At 45.1% G+C, this 16,053-nt stretch overlaps 1 protein-coding gene across 5 annotated transcripts in view; it reads left to right on the forward strand.

The window, feature by feature from the left end:
• DMD (dystrophin) overlaps positions 1–16,053 on the forward strand; it is a 1,342,375-nt gene that overhangs the window by 1,323,298 nt on the left and 3,024 nt on the right. The window lies entirely within an intron of this gene.

A 16,053-nucleotide genomic window follows, 5' to 3' on the forward strand; every position in this document is an offset into this window, starting at 1 on the left:
CTACCGTGTTTCTCATATAATAATAACTGTCAATGGATATATAAGAATATGTCTCCTATTTAAGAATGGAGTATGAGGCAGAAATGGAGTTGTAGGTAAAAAACAGTAAGTTTTGAAAAAATGATTAATATATTTTAAGAAGAGCATATATCTATATTATATTAATGGAAAAATTCCAGGGAATACAATTAAAAATACTATCACAAAGTTAAAATGTAATTAAGTATAAATTAAAGAATATTTAAATAAATTATAATTTGTCTACATTTACAAAACATTTAATAATTCTTTATAATAGAAAACACCACAGTACTATATACAATATAATGTTGCAATGAAAATGGAAACTAACAGTTTCTTGATTTCTTTTTTAAAAAGGGATTGAAAAATATTTTTGTATCATTCAAATTGCAGATGCTTTAAAAGTCACATTAACATTCATTTGATTTATATACCACCTTTCATTCAGGATAGCCTGGCAGCATGACTTTTCTTTAAAGACAAAGAAAGTCCAGTTGCCTCTTGGTAAAGCATCTTTGGAACAACCATGACCTGGATGACTTGTGAATCTTCATAGGCATTTAGAACTGTATTTTTTTTTTTTGCAAACTTAGCTTAAACCCTGTAAGGGGGGGAGGGGGGAGTGCTTTTTAAATGAAGATTTAGGTGCTCCTGGGCTGTGCAAAGTCTGAAAGACTTGTAACATTATTGAAGTATGTACAACTTTATTGGTCATCCATAAGTAGTATGGTAAACACTGCTGTTCCAATTGAGTTGCTTCTATTTTTTTTTTCAGATTGCACAATTTATGTGTTAGTTAGCGATAAAGGTTGAAAATGTAATTAAACTTTTGCTCCCTTTTCAAATCCTTTGGAGCCTGCTCTAATTAAAAATAGGTGCAGTTTCTTTTCATTGTGAGAGAAGTGACATATAAGTTTAGGGCAAAGCTTCAAATAGTGCATGAAATGTATGCATAGACAGTTAAGATACTTCTTCAAACATTTTAAAACACATCTGTCAATCATTTCCATTCAAATGTGGTGATCAAAAGATTTCTTCCTGTTTTTTACAGCTTAGTATTGTAAAAGGTAAAAATGTAATAGTCACAATTACTACTACTATTACTATTACTAGTAATAATAATAATAATAATCAGCAAGATAAACCATCTACTATACATGGATGACTTAAAAATGTATGTGAAAAGCCCCACTGGACTTAAATTAATACTCAACACAGTTCAGCTGTTCAGCAGTGACATCAAAATGAACTTTGGACTTGAAAAATGTGCTATATTATCCATGCTGCAAGGAAAAATGCAAAAAATAGTAGGGATAGAACTGGGAAATGGAAACATAGTGAAAGCATTAGCAAAGGATGATGGTTGCAAATACCTAGGTGTATTGGAAGCAGATAACATCTTGAATGGAAAAGTCAAAGAGTCAGTACAAAAGGAATACATCAGGAGGTCCACAAAATATTAAAATCAAAGCTGAATACTGGAAACATAATTAAAGCCATGGGCTTTAATTAGTGATATGCTACTCAGCTGGAATCATCAATTGGACTGTGGCTGAACTGGAAAACCTGGACCAGAAAATGCACAAACTTTTAAATATGTACCACGCTTTACATCCATGAAGTGACATCGACAGGCTGTACCTGCCAAGAAAAATAAGGGGCAGAGGGCTATTGCAAATCCATCAAACTGTAGAAGAAGAAAAACTAAGTTTGAATGATTACGTGAACCGGAGTACAGAAAAATTGCTGCAGGCTGTAAAAATGGAGAACGTTATAAAAACAACAGAAACAAAGCAGAATATAAGGAAAAACAGCTGGATAACAGATTAAATAGATGGAAAACCAAAGCTTTGCATGGACAGCACTTGAAAAACATTGAAGGAAAATGTGATAACAACTTGACATGGTCATGGCTTAAGATGAGAACCATCAAGAAAGAAACGGAAGGCTTAATACTTGCTGCTCAAGAACAAGCACTACAAACTAATGCCATGAAATCAAAGATATAAAAATGCACTGAATCCAAACTGCTGACTTTGTAACGGCAAAGTTGAAACTGTTTCACATTTAATATGTGAATGCAGCAAAATTGTACAAACTGATTACAAAGCTAGACATGACCGAGTTGCTAAATTAATCCACTGGTCATTATGTAAAAAATACGACCTGCCTATCATGGAAAAATAAAGGGGATAAAGTGAAGGTGAAGATCTTGTGGGACTTTCCAATACAGGTGGATATCATTTGGAACACAACATGCCAGATATCACAGTTGTCAAAAACCGAAATGTACAATTTATTGATATCACGGTATAAGGAAATGCCAGAGTCGAAGACAAAGAACTGGAAAAAAATCACAAAATATCACGACCTGGCCATCAAAACTACGTGATTATGGATGAAACAAGTGATACCCAGTTTCCTCCACAGCCAACGGAGCCACACTCCCACTCCCTGTCAGCTGTTCGGCTTCCTCTTTGGATTCAGACTCCGACAGGGGCATAACACAAACATTTAATTTACATTATTGGTTGTGTGGTTATGTGTGCATGTGTATGTTGCATAATTGTTTTGTTTTCCATCTCTTCTAATTGTCAGCCCCAGATCCATCTTGATTCAGATTTAGGGCTGCCACAGTGGCGGGATGGACAAGTTGTGGGAATGGGAGAGTAGAGAAAAAGGAGGATAGCCACAACAACATTCTTTCATCTTATATCAAGGATGAGTTGCTGGAATTTGGTGGGGAATGACTGGACTTGGTGGTAGTTCAGAATTGAAGTGGATTGGAGAGTGTGACTTTCGAGTCATAAAATGAGGCAGCGTGTGAGTTTTAGTGTGGGAAGGGGAAAATGTGGGGATTCAGAATCAGGTTTTCCCCAGATGTGCCAACATGACTAATAAATTCTTACTTTGATGGACTTTGAATCGGGATGGAGAGTTTAGTTGGAACATTGACATTAACCTGAATTGCATAAAGAAAATTCAAGCGGCTTTTCACAGTGTCACTGTCTGGGGTCCTGAGCCCTGAACCACATCCCAAATTCACCAGGGGCATAAAAGACTCAGAGAAGATGAAGCAGGGACTGGAGACCTTTGAAGGAGCTGCTGGATCAGTTTTGGAGGAACCTTGTGAGACTCTCTGCTATCCATCAGCTGCAGAGGTGGCTGAAGCTGAAGTCGCACAGGAGGAACTCCGGAGGAGTGCCAGACCCAAGGAACTGACAGCTTGGCAGAGGGCACCAGCTGAACCAGTTGTGCAGCCAGGGCTAGAGCCAGCGATGGTGGTACCTGCACTTTTGGGAGCATTGAGGCAACCTGGAACAGGGGCTGCCTACGAGTGGAGACCCCCAAGATCCCTGGAGGCTGGTGAATTCCAAGAGTGGAGGCTACAACTGTCGCACAGCCAGTCACTTGCTGGACTACCCAAGAAGTTCGAACTGCTGAGCATGGGTCCCACAGTCCAAACCTCCCCACACATGATTCAGCCTGGATGGGTACTGCTCCAGCCTATGTTCCACTTTCTGGGACTAGGAGGCACAGCAGTCCAGAGCGAAGGGTCTGCTTCATTTCATTTGGCACTGGCTGGCCCAAGACCCAGCTCCCTGCTCCATTGGAGCAGCAGTCCAGTCAGCCGCCACAGCAGGACAACCCCTTGGCCTCTTGGACTACTCAAGCCCTGGAATCGGGCTGAGTGGGACCCTTACCAAGGCCTGCCTGACAATCGCCACTAGTGCCTTCCGGAGTGCCACCCGCATTCCAAGTTCCACCCAAGTGGGCTTTCTATCCAGTGGATGCCACCTCCTGTTCCACCACCGATTCCTCCAGCAGCAGCAACAGCTCCCCAGAAGATTCCCCACTGCACTTCCTGACCACTTCTGACAGCACCCCAAGTAAACTAACCTATTTTCTAAACCAGATCTGGGCACACATTGAGCAATAATCACAGTACCAGTCAGACCAGGACATAATTTTGGTCATCACAGATTATATGAGGGAGGGGGAAGTAGCCAACAGGATTGCTCAGTTCCATGATGAAGGAGCACTGAACTAGAAGATATGGACATGTTGGTGTGGGCCCTAAGAGCTCAATTCAAGGACATGGGTAACCAGGAGGAAGCTGAAGCAGAAATCAAGGAGCTAAAGCAGTGTGGCTAACCCCCCAAAAGAACTTTTTTGTGGGAGTTTAGAAGAGTAGTGGAAGATTGAGGGGTTGGCCCAAGAGGTTTTTCATCCATAACTTTAAGAAAGCTTGCACCATCAGAGGCATACCGACCAGATCCAGGATTGGTAATGGATAGCAGTGATGATGGACTTAGAAATTCACCCCCACTGGAGGGTGATGTAAGAAAAGCCCCCTAAGTGCCAATTGGGCCGACAACCAGCCAGGAAACTGCTAGCTGAGATGAAACCCACAGCCAGTCCTGCAGTCAAGTGCTTCAGATGTGGCCAACAAGCTTCAGAATGCCTTGCTCTGCTCCCATTCCCCAGGCAAGGATACCAGTGGCATCTAAGTTGAAGAGAACTCCCCAGAAACTGCCTGACAAGGTGAGATTCCCTCAGCAGGCCGTAAAGGTTCCCCCACTCCTGCCCAAGGAGGGGGAACCTCCTGTCACAGAAAAGGTCGACTCCAGCAGGACTGGCAATGATGAAGCAATGGTAAGTGGAGCCATCTGCCTTTTTGCCTTAAAGACTCGCATTAGGGTGCCCCGTACTGGAACCAATGGGGAACTGGAAGCTATAATAGACACCAGTTGTATCTGGTGCTTAATCAGCTACCAGATGGTGCATAAGCTAGAATAAAGACCTTAGCTCTGAAATGCCCCATCCACTTCGAGCAAGTAGATGATTCACTTATTGTGGGGGACCCAGCAACTTTAGTCACAGAACAAGTAAGGCTGGAGATAGGGTGACATTGGGAATGATATGATTTGTGGTCACCCTCAAAATGACCAAAGCCCCCAACCTTGGCTTGGCCTGACAAGTGGGTTCCCGCCATTACCTGGGAAGATGATTACCGGAATATGAGGATAGGCATAGGGCCTGTGCCCCCTCACCTACCCTCCAAGAGCCAGCCACCTTTAAGACCCAGGGATGGCAGCCAGAAGGAGGGTGTGGCCTCCACAATGGAGAAACTACTCAGTTGCCCACACATACCCAAGGAATACCAAGATTTAGCAGAAGCCTTCAGCGCAGAGGAATGTAATGTATTCCCCCACATGACCGACCCACAGACTCTATGATAAAATTCATCCAGGGGCAAAACTACCCAAACCAAAATTGTACTCAATGTCCCCAAGAGAAATGGACAAACTGAGGAAGTACATTGACACCAACTTAGCTGGGGGTTCATCCATCCAACGAAGTCTTGGGTCACAGCCCCCGTGTTGTTTAAAGAAAAGGATGTGTGTGATGCATTGTGTTGATTTTTGTGGAATAAACACTGTCTGCATGCAAAATACCTACTCCCTTCCTCTGATAAAGGACCTGCTCAACCAGTTGACAAAAGGCAAAGTTTTTATCAAGTTAGACTTACGGAAAGTTTATTACCGGGTTCACATAAAAGAGTGTGATGAATGGAAGACTGTGTTCAATTGCCCGCTAGGCAGTTTCCAGTTCAAGTTTGTGCCTTTTGGATTCCAGGGAGCCTCTGGAGTATTTATGCAACTCATTAATGAGGTGTTACATGAGCACCTATACCAGGGGGTCTTAGTTTACTTGGTGGCATTCTCATCTTCAGTGACACCATGGAAGAGCATGTTAAGCAAGTTAGACAAATTTTGAAAAAACTCCTAGATGCTAAGCTTTACGCCAAGCTGTCAAAGTATGAATTTCATAAGGCCTCCTTAGACTACTTAGGCTACCAAATATTGAGTGAAGGAATAGAGATGGACCCAGCAAGAGTGAAAGTGGTGCTCAACTGGCAACCTCCTCGCACCTGAAAACAGCTTCAAAGTTTCTTGGGGTTTGCAAACGTCTACCAGCAGTTCATCCCTGTGTTTGCTGAGATAGCCTTACCACTGACTGAATTATTAAAAGACAAAGGGAACTGACCCCAAGCTGAAACCCAACCACCCATTGAACTGGACCCTTGAATGTCAGGGAGCATTTAAGGAGCTGAAAGTACAGTTTTCGAAAGATCCAATCTTGCTGCACTCTGACCCCAACAAGCCATTTGTGGTGCAAGCGAATGCCAGTGAAGTCAACATCGCTGCAGTTCTCCTCCAGAAAAATTCCACGGGCCAGTTGCAGCCCTGTGCTTATGTGTCCAAAAAGCTGACCGATGCCGAGAGACAATGGGCCATATGGGAGGAGGCCTTAGTGGTCCGATGGACTCTCCTCTCCTGGAGACATTTCCTGGAGGGTGGCAAAGAGCCTTTCAAAGTCGACTGACCATTAAGAACCTTAGAGGCTCTTAATATTCCACAAAAGCTGTCCTCTAGTAATTGTCTATGTTGAACCAATAAGATGTTAAACATTATTTTAAAAAGCAGTATCACATAAGTATATTCCCATACAACAAAATTGGTCATATACAGTGCATATAACAAAACTACAATGCCTGTTAAAATGCCAGGTTTTTGAGATGTAAGAAAGTCAGACTACAGACATAAGCTGTACCATTCAATTGAAAAGCAAATTGAAATCTTTTAGGGGGAAATAGAACTAGAATAATCTGGCTGCATAAGTGTGCACACCCTTAAACTAGTACTTTATTGAAGCACCATTTGATTTTATGACCTCATTCTATCTGTTGGTGTAGGAGTCTATAAGGATGGCACATCTTGCCTTAGGAATCTTTACCATCTCTTTCTTGCAGAAGCACCCCAAATCTGTTAGATTGCAAAGTCATCTCCTATGCACAGACATCCTTAAGTCACCCCACAGATTTTCAATTGGATTCAGGTCTGCTTTGGCAAGACCATTCCAAAACTGATTATCTTCTAATAAAACCATTTTTTGGTTGATTTGGAGGTATGCTTTGGATCATTGTCGTATTGAAGGGTGAAATTCCTCTTCATCTTAAGCATTTTAGCAGAAAGCTAAAGATTTTGTGCCAAAATTAACCGATATTTGGAACTGTTGGATATGTCTAGTTTAATGAGAAGAAAAAGTATGGTGACATGATAGCAGTATTCCAATATCTAAGGGGCTATGATCACTAACCTTTTTGATGCCGAGTGCCCAAAGCACATGTGCAATCCAAGCACCCCCACACATGTGCTCCACCCCTGCACGTGCGCCCCACCTCATACATGTGCCACACCCCTGTGTATGTGCATGCACCCCATCCTCTGTGCATGTTCCCCACCCCATGCACATGCACCCCATCTCCCGTGCATGCACCCTGTCCCTTGTGCATGCGCATTGCTCCCCTCACACATTTTTGGCTTCCAAGTTGGTGTGGAAGCCTTCCAGGATCAAAATGGGGCACTGGGGGCCTCATGCGGTGTCCCTACACCTCATTTTGGCTTCCAGGTTGGTGCAGGAGGTCTCAGCTGCACTGGGCCAGACCTGATAGCAAAAGAAAGGGAGCCAGGACACATACCCATAGCGGCAGAACCCAGCTTTAATTCCTTCTTCAATCGCAAACAGGCCAGAGCTTCAGAATGTGACAAGTAGGGAAAATTGCAGAGTCATCACTGGGAACATCTACCTCCCAGCACTTTTTCAAGTGTCTGGACCCCACCCCTATCCATCTGGCCGCTACACCCCATCATAACCACCTTCCAGTGGCTGGCAGCAAGATCTGCCCAAAGCCAGACATTGCGGAAGACCGCCGGTCAGCTGGGTGTCGCAGGCTCTATCGCGGGGTTCCAGAAATGCAGCTCCATCCAACTCCAGGACTGCCGCTGTCAGGCCACTGCGCCACTCATCACCCTTACTGTGCAGCACCCCCACAGTGAACGCCCCAGCCGTTCCGGAGCTCGACAGGTGGCTCCCCTCTAACGGGTCCATCTGGAAGACAGGAGACAACGGAGTTAGACTTGGCGCTATGACAGGCTGCTTCCCCTCCTGGTTTGTGCAGATACCGTTGATGGAACTGCCACGGAAATCAGGCAGCCCTCACATCCCATTCTGCTACCCAGCTTGCCTCTGTATAACAGAGTTATCTGTTCCCACAGGGCCCGGTGGCTTGGGAAGGGGCAGGATGTTAGTAGCTTCTACAGGTTTCAACAGGCTACTATGGAACACAGGGTAAACCCTTCCCAGCAAGGGTGGGAGCTTCAGTTCCACTGTCACTGAGTTGATTATGCGAATGATAGGGAAAGGCCCTAGGTATTTTGGTTCTAACTTCTTTCATGGGCTTCCTTAATTTAAGGTATTTAGTAAAGAGATACATCCAATCCCCTACCCTAAATTGTTTGTGAGCTGCTCATTTTATATTGGCTTGCACCTTATAGGCTTCGGCTGCTTTTTGTAATGTTGTTTTCACAGCTCCCAAACATCTCATATCTTATCAGCCCACTCTTTCAAGGTGCCTGGGGTCTAGGGATCCTGGGTCCATTCAGGGATGGACACAAATTCAATCCTGTTCACCACTCGGAAGTGGGTAAACCCAGTGCTGCTGTGCACTGCATTATTGTAAGCCACTTCCACAAAGAGGAGGAGGCCTGCCCAGTCCTTCTGTTGGTATGAAATATAACACCACAGATAGCTTTCCACCATAGCGTTTGTTCTTTCAGCTGCCCCATTGGTACTGGGTGAAACGCTGAGCTCATACCTTGGGAGGACCCTATTAGGCATAAGAAGTCACGCCAAAACTTGGTGGTGAACTGCACCCCCTATTTGAGATAATACACTGGGGCACTCCATGGAGTCGGTAGATGTGGCTAATAAAGAGTTTTGCTAGCCACTGTGCTGACGGTATCCTGGCGCATGGCACAAAATGGGCCTGTTTAGAGTGTCCATATTACAGTGTGCCCGTTGCTTTTTGGCAGGTCTACTATGAAATCCATGGCAATCTCCTGCCATGATCGAACGGGTCAGCCATGGTCTGCAAGAGGCCTAGAGGTTTTCCAGGCCACAGTTTAGTCGATGCACAGACCAGACAGCTCTTCACATACCTCTCGATCACATAGCGCTCATGCAAGGGCACTAAAACTGCCATTTGGCTAGGTGTAGAGTTTTAAGGAACCCAAAGAGTCCAGCCTGTTTGACATCGTGGCACCGCTTTAACACCTTGGATCGTAGAGCAGTTGGTATATACAGTTTGTTGCTCTTCCATGCTAGCCCTTCCCTGTGAGTGCACAGCAACTTGTTCTCCAATAGCCAGGAGTCAGTTAACAAAGCAATGCGTAGCTCTTTTGTCAACTCATCTCCTGGCCGGTCGGCCATTGCCCGAGCTACTGGTTGGCCAGGTGGAATGATAGCCTAAACCACATCCTTCTGGCAACCACATCCTTCTGGCCGGGCCATTGGGATAGCCAAAAAGGGGCATCGGCCAAAAAGTTCTTCCTTACTGAGATGTATTTCAGGGTGAAGTTGAAATGTTGGAAGTACTGCACGCATTGGACCTGTTTTGAGGACAACCGGTGTGGGGTTTGTAGGAACTTGAGGTTCTTGTGGTCTGTTCAAATCTCGAATGGTTCCTGGGCCCCTTCCAATTAATTCCACCATGTTAGCAACACCCATGGCACTGCAAAGGCCTCTTTTTCCCATATTGCCCAGCCCCATTCTCTCTTCATGAGCGTACAGGAGGTGTAGGCACAAGGTTGCACTTTGCTTATGTGTTTGGGGAGAAGGAGGCGGATCAGTTGCCTCCGCATCGGACATATGACTGTCCAATCGACTTGTTGCCCAATGCAAAATTGCCGGTGGGTCGGATATATTCTGTCGGAACTGGAGTTGGCTGCGTTGTGAGATTTTATTGACAAGAACCTCTGGAAAGGGTTTATCTGGCCTTCTACCTCCCCATTGGCTGCACTGGTGCTTTTTGTGAAAAAGAAATTGGGGGAGCTACGTTTGTGTTGTGATTACCACAAGTTGAATGCAGTCACAGTGAGGAATCGGTACCCGCTTCCCCTCATCCCTGAACTGATTGAGGGGCTTCGTCAAGCTAAGATCTTTACAAAGTTGGATTTGCGTGGGGCCTACAATCTGGTTCGCATTCGTGCAGGGGACGACTGGAAAACAGCTTTCCGGAAGAGGTACAGGCATTTTGAGTATACCGTGATGTCTTTTGGATTAACCAATGCCCCAGCTGTGTTCATGCATTTCATGCACAATGTTTTCCGTGATCTGTTGGATCAATTCATGGTCATTTATTTAGATGACATTTTGATTTACTCAGACTTTCTGCAGGAACATTAGCAGCATGTGCAGCTAGTGTTGCAACATTTGTGTGATAACCACCTATTTGCTAAACGTGAGAAGTGTCAGTTTGCACAAAACATGATTGACTTCTTGGGACATCATATTTCACCTGCTGGGGGGAAATAGACATGGAAAAAATTCAATCGTTGCAGGAGTGGAAATCTCCACAGCGGGTTAAGGATGTGCAACGACTGTTGGGGTTTGTGAACTTTTGAACTTCGTGAACTTTACTTTTGTGACTTTAAACTGTGCCTAATAAAACAGTGAAGTTAAGTTGAAGCCTTTACTGGACTTTAATGTATGTTTTGGGTTATTTTGAGAGACGACGGGTCATCACATACAGATAGACAAGGACCACCCAGTACAGGTGCTCATGCAACACCTCATTGATTAGCTGCATGAACATAGCTAGGCCCCCTGTAGCCCTGGAACTGATAGTTTCCTAGGGGACAGTTGAACATTGCTTTCTGTTCATCTTCTGGTTTAATCTGGACTTGGTATTTGGCGTCCCGTAAATCCAACTTGGTGAAAAACCATCCCTTTGCTAAGGTTGCCAGCATGTCCTTCATCAGGGGCAGGGGGTATAGATGTTCCACACAAACTGCATTAAGTCCTCAGAAGTTGACACATAGACATAGACCCCCATCCTTCTTTCTCTGAACCATACTGGTGCTGCCACATGCGAGTGACCCAGTTGGATAAATCCCCTAGCCAGGTTCTTATCGTACTTCCCCCATCTCCTTCAGCATCATCGAGTACATCCTTGGCTTGGGTAGTTTCGCTCCGGGTATCAGTTTGCTGGTGCAATCAGTAGGGCGGTGAGGGGGTAGGACCTCACATTCTTCCTCACTGAACACTTCTGCCAGGTTTGCATAAACCTGTGGAAAGGTGGACTTCTCCAGGGCCTTCCCTGGGCTCCCTTCTGGACCGGTCACTGTCCCTCCTTTTGCCTTGCCAGACCCAATATCAAGGACTCTGTCATTGTCACTACAACAACGAAACTAATCAGCTCCCAGTGCCACAGGCTCTGTTGTGGCCTGCCAGCAGCCAGCAGAGCTGGCAGAAGATTCGGACAGTGAGAGGTTGGGGAGAAACATGAGCCAGTCCTGGAGTCTGGGGAAGGCTCTGATGAGTGCTCTGTGTTGGAGCAGACATTAGTGAGGCAGAAGGACAGCTGGAGCCTGTTCCCAGTGTGCGCATGCACTGAGCTACCAGAAGAAGGGAACAGCTAAGGGAAAAGGGTCGACTTGGGGGTAAAGCCACAAGTGGACAGTGAATTGCCCCTCCCATAGGGAATGAAAGGGGAGCGGGGTTTTTGCAGGAGACGATTAGTTCATTTGAAGATCTTTTCCTGAATTCTTGGCTAGTATTGTCTGCTATAGTGAGGCCTCTGAAAGATATCAGCCTGGCACCTCTCCAGTCTGATAAAGTCTGATAAAGGTCTGTAATTGTGAAATATCTTGAAAGACTGTTGCCCAGGACTTTGCTGGAGCGGAATTCACTGTAAACTAAATAAAAGGGGTTTATCAGGATGAGGAGTCGGTTTCATGCTGTTGGGGAAGCCTGGGTAAGAACAGGCTCCGTGATGTGGGTGGCCGCCCCCCCCAAGCACCAAGCCATCCACTTGCTCAAATCTGATGGGTTTGGGCAGTTTGAACACCCATATCCCTAGTTTGCTAACTACAGCTTGGCTTATGAAACACTGGGTACATTCAGAGTCAATCAAGGCCCCATACCTCCCCCCATGAGCTGTTTGGACCACAGTCCAAACATATGAAGAACAGAGGAGATTATTGTCACATGTAATAACAACCAATATTTGTCAAAACTTCCTGCAGTTTCTTTAATGTTGCTGTTTTTGACAATCTCAGACCAGGTTTTTTTATTGTTTTTTCATAAATTTTGGAGGAACATCTAGTTATTAGTAATGTCACTGTTTTCCCCACTTGTTAATAACTGTCTTCACTGTGTACCGTGGTATATCAAATGTCTTGGAAACTTTTTTGTACCCTTTTCCTTACTGATACCTTCCAATGAGATCCCTTTGATGCTTTGTAAGTTCTTTGCAGACCATGCCTTGTAAGAAACAATTGAATAATGTCAGAAAAATCCTGCTAGCACACCAGATCTTTATGTAGGCTTGATCAGTGCCACTTTAATTGATGGCAGATGTGTAATGACTACTATTTAATGTCAGTTTGGATGTGATTGGTTAATTCTAAACATGATCACATCCCTACTTATAAGAGGGTGTGAACACTTATGGAACCACTTTATTATAAGTTTTTATTGTTATCCCCCCCCCCCCCAAAAAAAGACCTCAGTTTTTTCAATTATATAGCTTATATGTTATATTAAAGGTGGAAAAAATTCTGAAGTGATCATTTATCTTGCTCCGATTTTTTTACATCTCAAAAACCTGGCATTTTAATAGGGGTGTCAGGCTCTATGGCCACTATAACATAGTGATTCCTGTGGATCTTTGATTAATTTCCATTCAGAGGTACAGAATGGTCTGAAAATCAGGAATATAAGGGCTTCAGAAATTCACATTGTGCATATGCAGAATATGCATATGATTCAACAAAATACATGTCCATGCAAATTTTTTTGCTTAAAAGTAATGTGGGAGCTTGGCCATTTTCTTGCAGGTAATCAATCATTGCATTCTGATGTTTTTCCTAATTTGCTTTATATCCACCATTTTTTGTACCAGTATTAACGTAATGGTTTGTTGTATCATGGTACATATTTTGTAATTCAAATAGGAAACCAGCTCTGTGTGATATGATTCATCCATTAAATCAGGGGTGGGCAATTAATTTCTGTCGGGGGCCACATGGAAAATCAGATCTGCATTCGAGGGCTGAACCAATTTTATAAAAGGCCATTATAAAGGGCCCATTATAAAATGCAGCAAATTATATATAAGAATATTATATATAGAATATTATATATATAAGAATATTATATATATATAATATTCTTATATATAATTATATATTATATATTCTTATATATTATATAAGAAAAAGTAACACCGCGGCTGCTTCTGCTACTACTTTCCATGCTTTCCAAACGCGAGTCCCAGGAGAGAACAAACAGCAAACCGCGCTCAGGGGCATCCAAGCCCACCTAAAGCTAGGCCGCTGCTGGTGGAGCCTCGCCCTGCCTTGGTGCCCCGTTTCCCGGCTCGGCGGTCCTGCTCGGGTGGCACTTTAAAAGCCCTCCTCCTCGCATACGCGCCCGATGAGCCACTCACCACGATGGCGGCTCCCAGCACCCGAGCAACTTCCCAGCAACTTTTGGCTTCCTTTTTCCTCTCGGGCGCTCACGCCTGGCCCCGAGCCGCGCAGTGGAGGGGAAGCCTGGAGCGCTGCCGGGTCGCCTCCTCCAAACAGCCCGCCCTCCCGCCCGCTGGGCGGAACCCTTCCCGCTCCTCGGCGGGAAGACACTCCCGCCTGCAAACTTTGCCTGTGCAAAGTTTAAGCCTGAAGCCCTGGAAACCCGAGCAACTTCCCAGCAACTTTCGGCTTCCTTTAACTCGCGGGGTGCTCGCGCCTGGCCCCGAGCCGCGCGGCGGGGGAAGCCCGGCAGGCGGGCGGGCTGCTTGGAGGAGGTGACCCAGCAGCGCTCCGGGCTTCCCCTCTGCCGTGCGGCTAAGGGCCAGGCGCGAGCGCCCGTGAGTTAAAAGGAAGCTGAAAGTTGCTGGGAAGTTGCTCGGGTTTCTGGGGCTTCCAGGCTTAAACTTTGCACAGGCAAAGTTTGCAGGCGGGAGCGTATTCCTGCCGAGGAGCGGGAAAGGTTCCGCCCGGTGGGCGGGCGGGCTGCTTGGAGGAGGCGAGCCGGCGGTGCTCTGGGTTTCCCCTCCGCTGCGCAGCTTGGGGCCAGGCGTGAGCGCCCACGAGGAAAAAGGAAGCCGAAAGTTGCTGGGAAGTTGCTCGGGTGCTGGGAGCAGGTTTTTAAAGTGCTGCCCGAGCAGGACCGCCGAGTCAGGAAACGGGGCACCAAGACAGGGCAAGTCTCCACCAGCAGCGGCGTAGCTTTAGGTGGCTCCAAGCAGCCCGCTCCAAGCAGCCCGCCCGCCCGCTGGGCGGAACCCTTCCCACTCCTCGGCGGGAAGACGCTCCCACCTGCAAACTTTGCCTTTGCAAAGTTTAAGCCTGGAAGCCCCAGAAAAAAGGGGGGGATCGGCGGGGACTCACCTTTGGAGAGATCGCACTCGAAGGTGATTTCGAACTCCCAGCCGAGGCCTTCGCAAAGTTCTTCTTTTCTTTCCTACCCCAAGAGCGCTCCACACTGTTTTTTCAGCTTTGGGGGCCACACGGCGCAGGGCAATACGCCACACCCAGCAATTTTTTTTCAGGGGCGGGCCGGATTGGACAAGCCAACAGGCCGGATGTGGCCAACGGGCCGCAGTTTGCCCACCCCTGCATTAAATGAAATCTTGCAATTGTCTTCCTTCAATTAGCAATAATAACTTAAAAGTGAGCATAAATATATGTAACTGGTTTAAATCTTCATTTTGGTTCCAATAAAGATCTTCTTTGAGACTCTTAACTTATGTTTATCAGCATTAAACTTTCTTTTAGCTATGCTATTAATTACAATTGATCCAGTTAGGTGTTACAAATATTGATGAACTAACTCTATACCCCATGCTTCGCTATGAAACTATGTGATAGGGCTTAGTTTTGGGGGAGGAAAATAAGAGGGGAAAATTGTGCCTCTGCCTACTATCATCCATCGGTATTCATCTGGCTAGGGTCCTGTCAGTGTGGGAGAGAGTTGAGGGCTGTTTGGAAACTGAAACAGTATTTGCTGTGTGAGCAAGAAGGAGACAGCAAGGAGCCTGGGTGTGGCTTAGCTCAACTGTTCTGTACTAAAGCTGGTTGCTGCTCTGAAACTGAAACTGAAACTCCTCTCCTCTGCTTGTGTTTTGCATTTGGAACAGATTTCTTTTCAGGTGGGGAGAGAGAGTAGAACTCCTTAGCATCAGAGCATGTTAATAATAATATATGAAATACTAATGCTCTGATGGTCATTTCAAAAAATCCTTTCTTTAGTATCTAGAAGCTAAGAGGAACATATGTGCCAAATTTCAAGTTTGTAGGCTTTACGGTTCTGGAGATTTTGTGATGATGCATGAGTGGCATTTTGCATTTATGTATATAGATTTATTACAAATACTTTTGCAATAAAGCCTGCACATTCTCATGCACATTTAACTTTGGAATGTTCATGCACATAGCTTTGAAATTATTTTGCAGTGTGGTGCTAATGAAAAGTGCTTTTCAGATTTTATTCAACTATACTACTGATCATGTTGTGTCAAATAATTGCAAATTATTAGATATACTCCTTGCATTTTGTCTCATTTTTCATAATTTATTGAGGATAGCTCACTTTTTCCTGTAGAGTGTAATGTATTGTATTAATTGTATTACATATAATCCTTGAATTACAAATGCCTATTTCATTTGTAACCCAAGGATTCATGGGAGTGAATCTCGTATCTTGAATGCAATCACTCCCTCCTTTCACCCACACATTCACTAATTAAATGTGAGGTTTGTTAAGTGCACATGAGGTATTTCAGGGTGGAGAAGGCCATGGGGTGGAGGGTGGGGGGTAGTGATGGAACAGGCCACCGGCTTAAGACCACACAAGGCCTCCCCGACTCAATGAAGTACCTCATGCCCTCACAATTGCTTCCCC

This window comes from Pseudonaja textilis, chromosome 8 (genome assembly GCF_049901715.1).
Source record: "Pseudonaja textilis isolate UNSWEBS1 chromosome 8, rPseTex1.2, whole genome shotgun sequence".
Classification (NCBI taxonomy): domain Eukaryota; kingdom Metazoa; phylum Chordata; class Lepidosauria; order Squamata; family Elapidae; genus Pseudonaja; species Pseudonaja textilis.